This window comes from Miscanthus floridulus, chromosome 14 (genome assembly GCF_019320115.1).
Source record: "Miscanthus floridulus cultivar M001 chromosome 14, ASM1932011v1, whole genome shotgun sequence".
Lineage (NCBI taxonomy): Eukaryota > Viridiplantae > Streptophyta > Magnoliopsida > Poales > Poaceae > Miscanthus > Miscanthus floridulus.
The window spans coordinates 19,542,792-19,561,077 of NC_089593.1; the positions used below are offsets into that span (position 1 = coordinate 19,542,792).

Below are 18,286 nucleotides of genomic sequence, written 5' to 3' on the forward strand. Positions count from 1 at the left end.
CCCTTTTATAGATGAAGGGGACGGCCTTACAAGCGAGAGAAAGAATACGTATGCTACTAAATCTTGTTGCTCATGTCGTCGGGTACAAGATGATGGTAGGCGCCCATAACACTGTTGTTGTCAGATGCATGTGGGAGGTTTTACCGTATTCACCATGTATGGTAAATGACGACGTCCACAACACTATTGATGCCCAGAGGTATGTGTGGGGAGCCTTACCGCGTTTGTCTGGTATGGGAGTTGATGGCGCCCACAATACTGCTTGGGCTCTGGCATGCCTGAAAGGTTGCAGGACACCTTTCTGACATGTCCTGTCGGTTACTGTACTGCAGGTGTGCAGGGTACGGTCCTTGGTATTTGTGGTCGACTTGAGTGTCCTACCTTACTTGCTCCGTTCATTTCCTGGTCCTCATCGAGCGGGCGTCCCCGGTCAGTTGGTCCTAGTCGGCTCCGACTGCGTCAGTCGGAGAAGAGCTGTAAGCAGGGGTTCGGTGCACCCCGGTTGGAGACGTAGGTCGGAGTCGGAAGCGGTGTTTGGCTAGGACTTCTAGTCGGAGAGGCGGGCCGGAGTCGGAAGCGAGCGTTGTTCCTCCTTGGCCGGACCTTCCGGTCGGAGAGGCGGGCCGGAGTCAGAAGCGAGCGTTGTTCCTCCTTAGCGAGGCCTTCCGGTCGGAGATTGGATCGCCCTTCTGGCCTGTCGTTTAGGTATTTGGGCCGGCCCAGGAGTTGCGCATCGTTCACAACGTTGTCTGCTGGGAAGCTGGTCCATGAAGGACCCCGAGTTTATGAACCCGACACAATTTTTCATATAGGAGTATGGGTCATGGAATTTCTTTAGTCTATAGTTGAGCAAAGCCCGATTAAATCCACCAAAAATGGCTAGCTCATTACTATTTGCACGAGCATCACGCGACAAATTGTGCAACTTGTTCCAACACATGGAAATATTTTCCAGCATTATTAAAAAGCGAAAAAAAATCTTTTATCTCTCGCTCTCTACACTCAATCCATCAGTTCAGCATCCCACACTCTCTCACCCTTCTTATTTTGAGTTTAGAGTCGTAAAACCTTCGTTGGCATTGCACCACTCATGTCATGGACTGGCCACTTGAGCCTGTTTGTGGTGTGGCATGTGTGCAGGCACGTGGATCGCCTTCCACATCTTTTCTAAATGCACAATAGTTGCATTAGTAGTCATCTATTTAAGTTGAGACGACGAGGTTGACCCTTTATTGCACTTGTATTTATTATAGGCCTTGGAGTATATTTGATTTAAGGTTGGACCAAGGCCAATAAAATCCAACAGAAATTGCTAGCTTATTAGGGCATTCCCAAATGGGATATTTGTGGTCGTTTATATCCCTATTAATTATCCTGCTAGCTAAGCAAAAATCTGACCAGTCAATCTAATTAATGAGGAAAGAGAGAAAATCTAATGAAACTGTTTCTTAGGAGGGAAATCACGTCTACTCGTCAACCTATAGGTACAAGTAAATCGCTACTTTGGCGTTGAGATAAAACGAGCGGTTTCTACGCAGGCGGCCCCCGCGATAGGACTTCCTCCTCCGCGCTTGTTGTAGCACCGCCGTCACCTAGGCCGCACTTGCTACCACGCTCATTGCGCCGCCACCGCCCTTTGAGGGTGGATCAACGATCGCAATGCATGGCTAAACATCACATAAACCGAAAACCAAAACCCATGTAAAGCAACTCTTATTGGATTGGGACGCGTTGCACCAAAACCTTTAGAACACAACCCACAACAAGTGCAACCAAAAGAAACATAACAAAGAGGCAACAATCCCCACCAGAAGGTCCCAAAAAGCATGACCTTTCGCACGCATGAGACTATTGCATTGGGTAGTCTGCGTAGTGTTGAATTATATCCTGATCAAACTTCCCATCCTTCCCAGTGATGCCCAAGTTCCTCAAACTATTGCACTGGCCAAGGCGAGCACTCCGATGAAACAACGATCTATCATAAGACTTGCGCCTGCATCTTGTTATTGTTGTCAATGGCATCCTCATTATTGATAGGAGATGCATATCATCGTCTGGAGGTGGCATCACCTCCAGTAGTAGATCGATTAGGGGCTACGGTGAGGTAGGGCTATCGTCGTCGAAGACAATGATAGGGTTTTCTTCCTCATCATCAGATCCATCTCCCACCAACACGATATCCTCATTATGGGTGTCAACCTGTGCTCCTTCAATCTTCACGATGTTGATATCCATGTGAATAGTTGCCTGAGCAGTTCGTTTGATAGCTGAGGCTCTCTCTCTCTCTCTCTCTCTCTCTCTCTCTCTCTCTCTCTCTCTCCTTGATCTATCTCGACAAAAGGTTGGTTGGATCCATCCTTGGTGACAGCGAGGGCAATGGGGGGGGGGGGGGGGTGAGTAAGTTGAATTGGCCTGTCCAAAGGGGTTTAGTCCATTTCGCCTATCTATTCACATCAGAATTTTATATAAATCTAGATAGATTGATTTTGGGGTCATCTTTTTCTTCTTCATTTGACTTCCACGCTAACAAGCTTTTAGAGTTGTCTTTTTTCTTCTTCTTTGTTTGACTTTCACACTGACAAGCTTCTCAAGTATCTGTCAGACAGTCGCCGCTATCTCACCCTTTGGTCCACTTGTTTAGGGCAGCTTAACTCAAACTGCTAGATTTGGCACCCTTCCGGCCACAATGATGGTAGGGACAATCTAAAGTGGAGGCGGGCTGGCTGAGCCTTCACTCCTTACAAAATTATCCAAAGCCTACGCTTCAGCTCTAGATGGGACGACTTCTCATGCCAAGTTGCCCACCTTTGTTGCACTACCACATCTCCGCAAACATTCTTCGCCATGGTCCGCGGATATCTTTTCTCCTCTGTCGTATATCCAAAACCTTAAACCCTGAACCCTTAGCAGTAACACCAAAATCCCCTAAACCTCTTGTATCTTTTTTATTAAAAAAAAGAATATGGTCAGGCGAGATTGCGCTCATAAGATGAGCACGTCGTAGGTTGGTACACCGACAAAAAGGATTCTTTCCAAACCAACGGATCAATTGAGGTCCTGTTGAACTATAAACAATACAACAACCTGTTACTCTGTTAGACCTGCTCCGTTATTCTTTGCACGTACGCGTAGAGCTGGGAGCACAGCAATCGTTATTCTTTTTTTTTTCTTTACAGAAAGCTACGTAGTAGGTTCCTTGGGCAAGCAAAGACGTTTGCTCTGAAAACGTTCCACCACATTTCTGCCGCCGTACGTGTACGAACGACGACTGAACAGCAAGAACCAATCAAGTAGCCTTTCCGCCGACCTGAGCCTGAGCATCTCTTCATTCCAAACCCACCCCGGAGAGGAATGCATCCGTGCCGTGCTACCAATGCAAAGGCACCACGCCGGGCGCTGGCCATCCTGCCTCCAAGCTCGATCAAGACGCGCTCACATTTTGGGTCCAGTCCAGACCTGCTCCGACTCCGAGGTTTAAGCCCCACAGGAATCCACCCCACACGCATGGAACCACCACCACAGATCGTTCATGCCGCCGCGGCAAGCCAGGCGGGCGCCAGCCATGGACCTCGACCTCGACCTCGCCGTGCAAGTCACCTGCCCGCCCGCGCCCGGCGAGGACTTCGCCTTCGTCACCACCGAGACCGATGCCGCCTTCCTCGTCCTCGCCCACACATACGCACGCAGCATCCATCCTGATCGATCGATCGTCCGCTCGTAATTCTCCTCCGATCCGTTGGCGTTGCGTGCGCGTGCAGGCTACGCCAAGGATGAGATCGAGGTCAGCGTGGGCGAGGCCGGCACGGAGGTGGCGGTGGCGTGCGCGAGCAAGGACGCGTTCACGGTGGACGCCGCGGTGGGGAGGCTCCGCGTGGCGCACCGCCAGTTGGTGGACGGGTTCCACCGCGTGTTCGACGTGCCGCCGGGCGCCGATGTGGCCCGGATCACCGTCGGCTTCGACGAGGACGACGGCCTGATCGTCGTCATCTTGCCCAAGCTGCTCCCGCCGGACGGCGACGAGGAGGAGGCGCGGCTCGACGTCGAGAGCTCCGGCTGCGTGGAAACCGACAGCGACGTCAACGTCGAGGAGGAGCTCGACCTCGGCGGCGACGAGGAGGCGTCCAGCCTCGAGCTCGAGCACGAGGACTGGATCGACGTCGAGTCGGAGGAGTCGGAGCCCGAGCCGCCTCCGCCTCCGCCGCGTGACGTGCCGCTCGTGACGGAGCTGCCCGTGGTCACGGACGTGGCCGTGGAGACTCCGGTGCCGGTGGAGACGCCGGTGCCGGTCGTCACGGACGTGGCGATGGAGACTCTGGTGCCGGTGTGGCGGTGGAGACTCCCGTGGAGGTGGAGGAGGAGGACCGATACGTGCCCGTGGAGACGCCGGTGGAGGTGGAGGCCGAGGCCGAGCCGCGGGTGGTCGACATCGAGTGCGACGTCGTGTTCGACCCGCCGCCGGAGCCGGAGCCGCTGGTGGAGACGCCGATCGAAGTGCTCGGGCCGCCACACCGCGAGCCCGACCCTCCGGCCGACGTGCCGCAGCCTCCAGTGGACATACCCTGCGACGTAGTGGAGTCGAAGCCCGAGCCGGCCGTCGTGCAGGAGCCCGAGGAGCCGCCGCCGCCGCCAGCGGAACAACCTGTGGAAGAAGAGCCACCGGGGAAAGAGGAGGAAGAAGAAGAACCCGTGCAAGAGCCGCCGGCGGAAGAACCTGTGCGAGAAGAGCCGCCCGTTGAGGCGCCGGCAGAAGAACAAGAACCCGTGCAAGAGCCGCAGCCGGTCGAGGCGCCGGCCGAGGAACCTGTGCAGGAGCCACCCGCCGAGGAGCCGGTGCAAGAGCAGCCACCGGCTGAGGCGCCAGCCGAAGAACCTGCGCCGGAGCCGCCTGCCGCCGAAGAGCCCGGGGTGGAGGTTCCAAAGCCAACGACACCACCAGCAGAGGAGAGTTCGGGAGGGACGACCGAGTCGGAGGAAAGCAGCAGCTCTGACGGTGAGGGGAACCGAAACGGTGGCAGCAGAAATCGTCGCGGCAACAAGGGAGGAGGGCGAGGGCGGGGCCGGCGGCGGCGACGGCGACACGGCGGGTTCCGGCTCGGCTTGGTGGTCGGCCCCGTGCTGATCCTGCTCGCGCTCGCGGTGGCCGCGGCCAGGCGGCGGCAGCAGCAGCAACAAGGCCGGTGAGCCGGGCGGCTTTGTCACCGTGCATGTTGTTGGGCACAGGAATGACAGACACAGGTGTTGTGCGCAGTAGTGTACGTAGCGGTGCAGTGAGTGTGGTGTGTGCTAGCATTTTGTGAACGCGTGGTGTAGAGCGTAGTATGGAATGGAGTTTTTCGTGTGATTGCTATAACAAAGTACAGATGATTTTTCAGATTGCAAGCATCTGTTCCGAGGTCCTTTACGCTTCAAACAGAATTTCTCAATGTCATAGTTTTCTTTTTTTGTATTCAAGGTGCTCTTTATTACTCATTCATACCAGCTAAATCGCTGGTCACCACAACCTTAATCTCATGAGGTACACCCTCCCAGGTAGCCATATGCCCACTGCGAAAATTATAACCATGAGCAGCCAAAGCGTGTGCCACTCCATTACAAACACGATTTCAAACACTGATGTTACAGGAAGGGGACTCTGTAGCTAACAACAGTTTCATCTCAGTAATGATACCTCCGACCGCAGAGAGCCTGTGATCATCCGACTCCAGAGCTGCCTTGACGAGCGTAGCATCCGTCTCGATGTGTAAATGGGCGATCTCCATCCGAGCAGCTTCTTGCAAGCCCGCTGCGCAACCCAGGAGTTCTGCATGGAACGCATCCAGCAAGAAACCCTCTCCTCCTGCCCCCGCCTTGATTATCTGGACTTAGTCATCTCTGATCACAAAGCCCCACCCGCCGTCCTTCCTCTCTCTTTGCTAAACGCTCCATCATAGTTCAGTTTCAGGACACCCTCTGGTGGTTTTTTCCATCTAGGTCTCTGACTGTTATCCGATAATAGCGTGCGAGCCGGTGTTTTCAGAAATTTTGCAGCGTAGAGACTGCTGCCAAATTTGCCACCTCTGTATGTGACCGACTTCTCCCCTCTTCCCTTCTCTTGTTCCTCTCATTCCACCACATCCATAGCAATAGGATAACGATGAGTTGCTCCTTACCCCGTAAGCCCAGTATGGACTCTATGACTTATTCTTGCCGAGCCTGCTGCCATCAGGTTGTTGCACCTGACCCCTTCCAAATTCAGTTTGCGCCATGCAACTTTCACTTCCTTGCACTTCAAAAACAGATGCCCGCCATCTTCATCTAGTCTGTTACGTACAAATGCTGCAAAGAGTATCAGTCTTCACCCCCCTGTGCTTTAGGACTATCTTCACAGCTAGAGTATTGTGGTTAATCCACAAAAAATGTTTGACTTTCGGCGGGCACTCCAGTCTCCATATCTGTTTCCAAAACTCTAACCCCCCGTTACTACCTCCTACTCCAGCATGACCAAGGCTTCTTTGTCCACTAATTTCAAAAGCTTGCTGCACTTTGTACACAGACTTCACATAGAATATACCTTTCGCATCAAAATGCCACCCAATGACATCATCCATCTCCAAGTGTGTTGGTATGGATCAAATGATTTGGACGTCCTCCTCTCTGAAAATTTCTTCAAGCAATGGGATATCCCAATGTTTAGCGTACGGGTTTGTGAGCTCATCCACCTTGGTGATGAGATTTCTTCATGGTAACTGCTTGATTGTTGTCAGTAGTAGTACCAGATCCTATCTGGACCATACGATACTGAAAACAGAAACTTACCTATTTACATGGGAGGATACGTTGTGATTTTTCAGAGGCACCCTACGTATAGAGACTACTGGACCATCTTTGTTTCCATATAATTCTACTTTGATAACATCAACAAGTTTGTCGCGGGGAAAGTTAAATGTGCCCTTGAGGGCATATGCTCCCATCCTCATTGTTGTTGGATTCGTATTGGGATGGGTGCATTGCAGGAGAGAGACACCCAATGTGAATCCAATGGCAATGGGGATGGGAGCACATGCCCCTGAGGGCAAAAAAAACTACGTCGGTTCGTTGAAAGAAGAGCCGCCAGTGGAAAAAATGTGTAAGAGGAGCCGCCCATTGAGGCGCTGGCTAGAGAACCCGAACCCATGCAAGAGCCGCTACCGGTCGAAGCCCCGGCCGGGGAACCTATGCAGGATCCACCCGCCGAGGAACCGGTGCAAGAGCAGCCACCGGCCGACCGAAGAACCTACGCCGGAGCCGCCCACGGTGGACCTTCCAAAGTCAGCGACACCACCAGCAGAGAGTTCGGGAGGGACGGCCAAGTCGGAAGAAAGCAGCAGCAGCTCTGACGGTAAGGGGAACCAAAACGGTGGCAAGAAAAAACACGGCAACAAGGGAGGAGGAGGGCGAGGGCGGCAGCGTCGCGACGCCGACACGGCGGCGGCGGTGGGGACAGCAGCAGCAAGGCCGGTGAGTCGGGCGGCTTTGTCACCGTGCATGTTCTTTGGCACATGAGTGACAGACATAGGTGTTATGCACAGTAGCGTAGCCGTGCAGTCAGTGTGGTGTGTGCTAGCATTTGCGAACGCGTGGTGTAGCGCGTAGTATGAATTGGAGTTTTCGTGTGTGTCGGGTTCATAAACCCGGGGTCCCTCATGGACCGGCTTTCCAGCAAAGGCTCGGCTCAGCAGACAACGCGCAACTCCTGGGCCAGCCCAAATACCTGACGATAGGCCAGAAAGGCGATCCAATCTCCGACTGGAAGGCCTGGCCGAGGAGGAATAGCGCCCGCTTCTAACTCTGACCCGCCTCTCCGACCAGAAGGCCTCGCTTCCGACTCCGGCCCGCCTCTCCGACCGGAAGGCCGGGCCAAACGCCACTTCCAAACTCTGACCCGCGTCTCCGACCGGGGATACACCTAACCTCTACTTACAGCTCTTCTCCGACTGGCACAGTCGGAGCCGACTGGGACCAACCGACCGGGGACGCCCACTCGGTGAGGACCAGGTAATGGGCAGAGTAGGTAAAATAGGACACTCAAGTCAACCGCAAATACCGAGGATCGTACCCTGTACACCTACAGTACCGACAGGATATGTCAGAAGGGTGCCCTGCAACCTTCCAGGCATGTTAGAACCCAAGCAGTGTTGTGGGCGCCGATATTTGCCCTATAGTGTTGTGGGCGCCATCAACTCTCATACCATGACAAGCACGGTAAGGCTCTCCCCACATGCTTCTGGCCACCAACAGTGTTGTAGGCACCATCATTTGCCCTACATGGAGAACACGGTAAAAACCTCCCATATGCGTCTGATAATCAACAGTGTTATGGGCGTCTACCATCATCTTGTACCCGACGATGTGGGCTACAAGACTTAGTAGCAAGCGTACTCTCTCTCTCTCTCTCTCTCTCACTCACTTGTAAAGGCCATCCCCTTCATCTATAAAAGGGGATGCGCTCCCTCCCAACAGGGGGATCAATCAGTTCACAACTCAAACAACACACACATGATCCGAACGACCAAGGATCCCAATGAACAATAGACGCTCGAACACTTAGCACATAGCGGAGCTCTCGTCACTCTTGGCCCTTCAGACCAGAGTCCGACCGGACCTCTTGCACCCCCATCTTTCTTCCTCTCGTTTGTAACCCCACAGCAAACTTCGAGCACCTAGGCTCAGGAATAAAGTCACCGACCGACTCAAACTGGACGTAGGGTACGTTGCCTGAACCAGTATAAATCCTGTGTCATTGAGTGCTAGGCCACATCCGATCACAACGTACGGCAAAACTACAAATATTTATGTGTTGGTCACTTTCTGCACCGACAGTTGGCGCCGTCCGTGGGGAAGACTTTGTACGTTCACACTTTTTGTCATCGGATGGCCCACTTTTCCGCCATCTTTGCCATGGCGGGCTCAAGCGATATGAGTCGCTTTGGCTCATTGGAGTTTCCCGCACTCCCACCTGTTGGGATGTGGGTTCCACCCATCTTCGAACCGTCCCAGACATTCCTCTTCAGAAGCCTAGACTTCATCGTCGACCGGCTCAGCGCGCTCCACCTCTGTGAGGAGGCACCCATCCCGGCCCCCGTCAGAGGGGCGCCCTCCATCGGCTACGGGACACCCGATGACTTTAACGACGAGGCGCCTGCGCTTCATTCCGAGCATACGCTCTGCTCAAACCCCGCTGTGAGTAATGTACGCTTTGTTATTTACTCGCTATTTACTATCTTTCGCCGATTCTCCGGAGGGACGCCGTTGTCCCCGCCGCGACCGCCATGCAACCAATTCCCCTATGGCCTCGCATCCCCCATGGACGCGTATGCCCGAGGGCTCTGAAGGATGCTGGCGCCGCCCCTTCTCACATCTGAATTCATGGGGATGGCGAGCTACGCTCCCACCTGTTTCCACAACCTTATGGATGACGATGTTGAGAGCGACGGCTCCAACATCGGCGACATCGAGGCACCTAGACACCCTCTGTCCTGGAAGTGCACTATGGCAGATGCCCTAGGACAACCGCCGGTGGTGGTGGAGTCTCTACAGACCCACACCCCTCTGGACCCTCGTGCGGATGCCCTTGCGTGTGCGTAGGCGCATGGCGAGGAGCTATGACAAAGGCGGCAGAACTAGTCGCCACCTGCGCAGCGCGCTCGACGCACCACGATGCGCCCCGTGCGCGTAACCCGACGAGCGGTGCCCGGGGTCACACCCGCTAGGTCCAGCATGGCATCATCCATGGGGGGAACAATCCTCCATAGTTCGCTCGGGCTAGCCAAAACATCGCTGTGGCGCTGATGCTCCTGCATGGCCTTCCCGAGCCAAACAACCCCCGGGAACAGGCAATACACCAAAACCTTCGGGCACTGGTGGAGACCGCCGCCGTTCAACAGGCGGTAGCTCCACGTCATGACACCGACTCATGGCCTCCCTCCCCACCAGGGGGTAGGGACACACCAGACGCGTCGCTCCATCCGCTCACCAGTATAGCCACCAGGCGCGGAACAGGAGGGCGCAGCCACGCCACAGCCTGACCCAGCACCCGCTCCACACCGACTGCCTGTGCATGAATGCCTTGGGCCAAACCAAGACGCTCACAGCATCATCAGCAGCCGGCCTTGGGCCCGACATGATGATGACATCCATCGGGCGGCAGTGAGAGCAGACAACACGGGCTCTGACCGGACCATCGAGGAGACTAGGGAGACGCACCCCAGGCATGGTCGCCGACCAAATGACCGGAGTCCTAGCCCGGATGGCCTAGGACCACGGGCCTTTGCCTGGCGCATCTAGAGAGCGTCGTTCCCACAGTGCTTTTGACCGCCGACCAACATCACTAAATATACCGAGGAGACGAATCCCGGTATATGGCTCGAAGACTTCCGGCTCGCCTGTCGAGCCAGGGGAGTGGATGATGATCACTTCATCATTCAGTATCTCCCCATCTATGTAGGGGAACATGTTCAAGCATGGTTCGAATTTCTCCTGCATGATAGCATCCGTGACTAGGCGGACCTCAAGAGGGTCTTCGTTGGGAACTTCTAGGGAACGTATGTCCGTCCTAGAAACTCCTAGGACCTCAAGAGCTGCCAGTAGGAGCCCAGCGAGTCCCTGCAGGATTACATCTGTAGGTTCTCAATGCAGTGCAACTCCCTACCTGATGTCGTCGACACGGACGTCATCAACGCATTCCTCTCTGGGACAACCTGCAAGTCCCTAATCCATAAGCTTGGCTACTTGAAGCCTTGAACCACCCGTGACCTACTCAACATCGCCACGAACCATGCCTCCAGCGAGGAGGCAGTTAGAGCGGTCTTTAATGGAGGCTAGGACAAGGGCAAGGCCAAGCGCGAGGACCAAGACGAGGGCCCCTCCACATAAAGGGCCAAGAAGAACAAGAAGGATTGGCGCCAACAGACCAACTCTGCGTTGGTCGCCGTAGCTGATCGCGTAGGCAAGCAGCCCTAGTAGGGCATGCCTGACCACTTCAACAAGCTCATGGATAGCCCGTGCACCAACCACGCCTACCCCGTCAAACACCTCTACAAGGACTGTGAGCTCCTCAAGCGTTTCCTACGATAGGCTGGCAGGCCAAAAGAAGGGAAATGGCAAAAGGGCGACAGCCAAGAAAGGAGGCGCAATGGGCAAGGACGAGGATAGCTTCCCTGACCCTAAGGAATGCATCATGATCTTCAAGGGATCTGACGCCATCTGCTCCAAGTGCTAGCATAAGGTACGCTACAGAGAGGCATGTGCCACCGAGACGGCCGTCTCCTCCTTCCTTAGCTGGTCGGAATCTCCGATCACCTTCGATTAGAGGGACCATCCCTTCCACGATGCCAGACCAGGACACTACCCACTCATCGTCGACCCCATTGTCCACAAGAAGTGTCTCACCAAGGTGCTGATGGACGGAGGTAGTGGCCTCAACATCCTCTACGTCGACACCCTCGACGCCATGCGTATCCCCCAGTCGGAACTCCGCCTAGCGGGCTCTCCCTTCCATGGCATGATCCTAGGAGCGCAGGTGTACCCGCTTGGGTAGATGGACCTGCCCATCACGTTTGGCAACCGAGCCAAATTCCGCTCGGAGGTCCTCACCTTCGAAGTAGTGGACTTCCTAGGGTCCTACCACGTCACCTTGGGGCGACCATGCTATGCCAAATTCATGGTGATCCCCAACTATACCTACCTCAAGCTGAAGATGTTGAGACCGAACGGCGTCTTCACTATGGGCAGCACCTTCTCACATGCCTTCACGTGCAACCATGAGCATTTTGAGCTCGCCACCGCCGTCATCAACTCGTTAGAGCTCCCACAGCTTGGGGAGTCATCAACCCCAGCAGTCCCGGACTACAACAAACCAACCTCCTCGACGACCTTTCACCCACTCGAGGAAACCAAGGCGATAGGAATTGACCCCATTGACCCAACCAAGAAGGTGCGGATCGGGACCTAGCTCTCGGCCAAATAGGAATGCGAGCTCGTCGACTTCCTGTGCGCCAGTCGTGATGTCTTCGTATGGAAGCCATCTGACATGCCGGGCATACCCTGGGACGTTGCTGAGCACGCACTACGCCTCATCCCAAGCTCGAAACCCACCAAGCAACGCCTATGCTGCTTTGACGATGAGAGGCACAGGGCCATAGGCGAGGAGATCACCAAACTCCTAGCGGTCGGATTCATCAGAGAGGTATTCCACTTTGACTGGCTTGCCAATCCTGTTCTTGTTAAAAAGAAGACCAGAAAATGGAGAATGTGCGTTGATTATACTGGCCTCAACAAAGTATGTCCAAAGGATCACTTTCCTTTGCCGCGCATAGACTAGATAGTCAACTCCACCTCAGGATGCGAGATCCTCTCTTTTCTGGATGCCTACTTAGGCTATCAACAGATCACGATGAAAGAGTCCAATCAACTCGCAACCTCGTTCATTACCCCGTATGGTTTGTACTATTATGTAACCATGTCTTTTGGTCTAAAGAATGCTGGCACCACCTACCAAAGGTGTATGCAGCAATGCTTCGCTGACCAAATCGACCCGCTAGATCAGCCTGGTTAAACCGAGCGGCCGAAACCAACAATCGCCGTCTATGTTGATGACATAGTGGTCAAAACGGCTTAAGCTTGCGACCTGATCGCAAACTTGGCCGCAACGTTCATGAACCTTCGAAGGTTCAACATCAAATTGAATCTCGAGAAGTGTGTTTTTGGGGTTCCGAAGGAGAAGCTGCTTGGATACATCATATCTAAACACGGCATCGAGGCCAACCGTGAAAAGATCACGGCCATCTCCAACATGGGCCCCATACACAACATCAAGGGCATAAGAGGCTCACCGGCTGCCTGGCCACCCTGAGCCAGTTCATCTCCTGGCTTGGCAAACGGGGGATGCCACTCTATGAGCTCCTCAAAAAGACGGACACCTTCATCTGGACTGAGGAAGCACAACATGCTTTGGAGAGCCTCAAAGTGTCACTGACGTCGGCCCCAATCCTCATTGCTCCTGAACGGGGAGAACCCCTCCTCCTCTATGTCGTGGCAAGAAACCATGTGGTGAGCGCCGCCCTGGTCGTCAAAAGGGAGGAGCCGGGACACCACTTTAAGGTCCAGTGACACATATACTTTGTCGAGGAGGTACTCACCGACCCCAAGGTCTGGTACCCCTAGGTGCAGAAACTCCTATATGCCATGCTGATGGCAACCCAGAAGCTCCTGCACTACTTCACCGACCATGAAGTCACAGTCGTCACTTCATACTCGCTCGGAGACATCGTCCACAACCGTGACGTCGTGGGACAAATCTCCAAGTGAGCACTCAAACTCATGGGCCACGACATCAGGTATATCCCCTATACCGCTATCAAGTCTCAAGCTCTCATGGATTTTGTTGCTGAATGGATGGAGGTCTAGCTACCGACCCTAGATGTCACCCACGAGTACTAGACAATGTACTTTGACGGATCTGTAATGGCGCCCGACTTGGGGGTTGGAGTGGTTCTAATCTCCTCGGACGGGAGTAGGCTTCGCTACGCTATCTACCTCCATTTCTTGGCCTCAAACAATGTTGTGGAATATGAGGCCCTCATCAATGGGCTATGTATCGCCATCGAGCTCGGCGCTACGCGACTCTACGTCCACGGTGACTCAGAGTTGGTTGTTGACCAAGTCATGAAAGAGTCCTCCTACAAAAACCCCCTCATGGCAGCATACTACTAGGAGGTATGCAAGCTCAAAGACAAATTTCAGGGGATTGAGCTGCATCACGTCCCCTGAAAGGACAACGATGCCACTGATTTTCTCACAAAATTGGCCGCCAGACGGGATCCGTCTTCGAGTGAGATCTTCATCATCGATCTCCATGAGCCATCTGCCCGCATCCTAGAAGGTCCAAGCCAAACACACCCCGACACCAACCCGGTGCCCGAGGGCTCCAATCCCGACGCCAAGCCGGCGGTCAGGGGCTCTGACCCCAGTGCCTCCATGATGACGTCGCCCGCTAACGTCGCCGTGTTGGCACTCGATCAAACTGACTGGCGAGCGCCGCTACTCGCCTACCTCCTTGAGGAGGTTCTCCCACCCAAAAGGACTGAAGTTCGATGGGTCGCTCGATGAGCCAAGACCTTCATCACGCTCGGTGATGAACTCTACAAACGGAGTCCTTTAGGGGTGCTCATGAAGTGCATCCCTACCAACCAGGGGAAGCAGCTCCTCCTCGAGGTCCATGCCGGGATCTGTGGACATCACGTGGCCCTGAGATCACTGGTCAAAAAAGCCTTTCACCAAGGTTTTTACTGGCCCACCGCACTATGAGATGTAGAGGAGGTTGTCTGTAGGTGTGAGGGATGCCAATTCTATGCTTGGCAAACTCATTTGCCGGCGCATGAGCTTCAAACCATCCCCATCACCTGATCGTTCATGGTCTGGGGCCTCGACATGGTAGGACCCCTCAAAAAGGGCCCGGGCGGCTTCACTCACCTGCTCGTAGCGGTCGACAAGTTCACCAAGTGGATAGAGGCCAAGCCCATCACCAACATCCGCTTGGAAGAGGCGGTCAAATTCTTCCTCGACAACATCTACCGGTTTAGCGTTCCTAACTGTATCATCACTGGCCACGGAACTAACTTCACCGGGAAGAAGTTCCTGGACTTTAGTGATGGGTATGATATCAGGATTGACTGGGCCTCGGTCGGACATCCACGTACTAATGGTCAGGTTGAACGTGCTAATGGCATGGTTCTCCAAGGACTTAAGCCACACATCTTCAACCGACTCAACAAGTACGTCGGGCGATGGGTTGTAGAGGTCCCAGCGATCCTCTAGAGCCTAAGAATGACCCCGAACTGATCCATAGGGTTCACACCCTTCTTCCTGGCCTACGGAGCTGAAACAGTGCTGCCCTCCAACCTCGACCATGGCACCCCAAGAGTGAAGGCTTTCGATCGTGACCGGGCCACGGAGTCTCAGCAAGACGCTATCAACCTGCTCAAGGAGGACCATGAGATAACCGTCATCCGCTCCGCTCGGTACCAGCAAACTCTCCACAGGTACCATGAAAGGAAGATCAGGGGGAGGATCCTCAAAGTCGGTGATCTCATACTCCGGAGGACCTAATCAACGAAGGAGAAACACAAACTCTCTGCACCATGGGAAGGTCCCTATACGGTGACCGAGATGATCCGATCGGGTGCCTATTGACTGAAGGACGACAACAACAGCATTCTCACTAACACTTGGAACATTGAACAGCTATATCGTTTTTCCCCTAAATTCGGTCTTACCGCTTTTATTCAACACTTACCCCTGTAAAGCACCCCAGCCTAAACACTTTCGGCCTAGGTCGCTCGGGGGCTCCATGAGGGTACAATATCACCTCTCTTTTTTACTATCACATGGTAAAAACTTTTCACCCAAACAAAAGGGCATTCCATTCCTTTGATTACCCTACGTGACTTTGTTTTTACTCCCTACCAAGCGCACCCCGCCACAACCTACGGTAATGAGCAGCCGAGCCTTGCAGGCCATGCCTAGGTTCTTAAAAGTTGCAGCCTACGAAACAAATGGGCAGGTGCAAAAAAAGAAAGGATAAAAACAAAGCTATGCTAGGATAAAAAACAAGGAACAGATAGTAATTCTATCACAAAGCAGAACTGATGTATTCATTAATACAAAAACTATTCATATGGGGGCTCCCCCATGAACTTAACAGTTACATTTGCTGACTACTTCTACTCCAAACGCTACTGTGGCCGCTCGACGGCATCGGCTGATGCTAAAGGTGAGGCCACGACACATGCCGCTGGACATAAACCACCACCGCAAGGGCCCCACCCGGTTCTGCTCCTTCAACTTTGTCGAAGCGCAACGGGTACCTCAAGGGCGTTGCACCCATAGATGCTCAGCAGAAGAGCATGGAGCTCCGGACCTTCTCATGTAGTCGAGGCAGCTCCTAGATAGGGACGTTGTTCGCTGAAGTATGGCCACCGTGGCTAGAGGATGCCTTATCAAACTTTATGAACTGGTCAACCGGAGCAGCTGCAAGGGTGAAACCCCCCACTAGCGTAGTCCTGAGCGGCTTCCCCTCCGACAAGACTCTCCCAGAGAAGATTCGCCAGAAGGAATCCACATGCGGCTCTATCCCAATGAAAGCCACGTAGACGGTGACGAAGCCGATGACGTGTAGTACCCTCCAGTGCGCCACCTCCTTCAGCGGAAGCAGCCCCTTCTCGGCGAAGGCGCCAACACCACCTCATGTACGCTGGATGACTCCTAGCTCGGCATTGCGCTCCAAAATCATGAACGGTCTGTGAATTCTCCTTAACCTCTCCTTTCCCCTATTTAAGGAGGAGATGCAGTAGTTGAAGAAGGGCAAAGGATTGGAGCGAGAAACCCTCTCCCTTCCCCCATTCAATGCGGATGGAAAACAACAGGACGCATGACCGATAGGACACACCCTGCCCGATAGAACGGTGCCTGGTCAGACGAGACGTGGCCTAGGTATGTCCCACCACTACCACACGCCGGGCGCAAAAAACAAAGTGCCACCACGCGCAGGTGGCCCTCCACCTTCACAGGCGGGACTTGAAAAAGCCTAACTACGGGATTTTTGTCCAAGAGAGACCATCGGGCTTCCTAAGTCGATCGAATGGCTTAGGCAAACACCGAGAGACAAGTAAGAAACAGAGGGATGCCCCATGTGGGCCATGCCGACTCCATCACAAACGACGAGCGTGGATCCCGGTCAGACATATCCGATAGGAGCTCCTCAAACCCCGTCACTCGCGTCATCGAGGTAACATTACCAAACACCCACTATTTCTTTTATATCATCATTCATTCACCTGTTGTCATTCGTACATTCATACATGCATTCATGTTCATTCATTCCATACATCCGAAGCATCGCATATACAGTTAAATGCATCACAACGCTCCGTGTTGCGTCATGAAGCGGCAGTTGCCTCATTCAACATGAGCAACGACCGATCGGGGTTTGAAGGCCGACCCACGAAGGGCTCGAGGCCACCCCGCGTCAAACAGAGCTAGGGGAGAAAACGCAGATGAGCCCCGAGCGGCCCTCACCCAGTCCGCTCCGAAGTAGACAGTGTCATCTCAACCTTCTCGTTCAATCCTAACCTCGAGCCATGCCCATAGAATCTCCATCGAGGGGAGGCCAGCGGGCCACCCGGGTTGGTCTCCAAAATGATCTAGGCATCTGTCGAGTTGTGGATTAAGGAGCAGTGGAATGCCATATGAGGGCTATGCCGACCTCATCACAAACAACAAACCCAGATTTCATTTGAACATGCTCTTTAGCGAGCTCACGAGTGCGTCACTCGAGCCATCGAGGCAAGCGACGTTAGCTCAGCCCCTCTAGTTGCGAGAAACCATGGACGGGGTAATGCACGAAAACTCAACTTGACCCCTACCAAGCCCAATGGGGCTTAGGGGCTTAAGACGCCCAACGCCTCGGCACGTACGACTCTAGGATCTGGGAGTCCATCTCGCCTGATCCCCAAACTGCCTCGGCTGCACCCGATGTCAGGATCTGCGACTCCATCTCACCCGATCCCTAAAACCTGCCTCGGCTACGCCCGATACTAGGATCCGCGACCCTGTCTCGCCTGATCCCTAAACTGCCTCGGCTGCGTCCGACGCTAAGATTCACGACTCTATCTCACCCGATCCTTAAACTGCTTCGGCTGTGCCCGACGCCAAGATCCATGACTCTGTCTCGCCCGATCCCGAAAAACTACCTCGGCTGCGCTTGACGCCAGGATCCACGACTCCATCTCACCCGATCCCTAAAAACTGTCTCAGCTGCGCCCGACGCAGGATTCGCGACTTTGTCTCGCCCGATCCCTAAAACTACCTCGGCTGCACCCGATGCCAGGATCCGCGACTCCATCTTGCCCGATCCCTAAACTGTCTCGGCTTTGCCTGATGCAAGGATCCATGACTCTGTCTCATCGATCCCTAAAAACTGCCTCGGCTGTGCCCGACGCCAGGATCCGCGACTCTGTCTCGCTAGATCCCTAAAAACTCCCCTGGCTGCGCCCGATACTAGGATCCGTGACTCCATCTTACCCGATCCCTAAACAGCCTCGGCTACGCCCGACATCAGGATCCACGACTCCGTCTTGCCCGATCCCCCGTCTCGCCAGATCCCTAAAACTCCCTTGGCTACGCCCGACGTGCACACTCGCTGACAAAACCCCTCAGGCGATTCTACCCGAATCGCCCGGGGGCTCAGGGGCTACACCCACGGGTGCGCTCG

General features: G+C 54.1%; 1 pseudogene; it reads left to right on the forward strand.

The window, feature by feature from the left end:
* The first annotated feature begins 3,351 nt into the window (after positions 1–3,351).
* LOC136503143 (uncharacterized) lies at positions 3,352–5,181 on the forward strand (annotated as a pseudogene).
* The last annotated feature ends 13,105 nt before the right edge of the window (positions 5,182–18,286 follow it).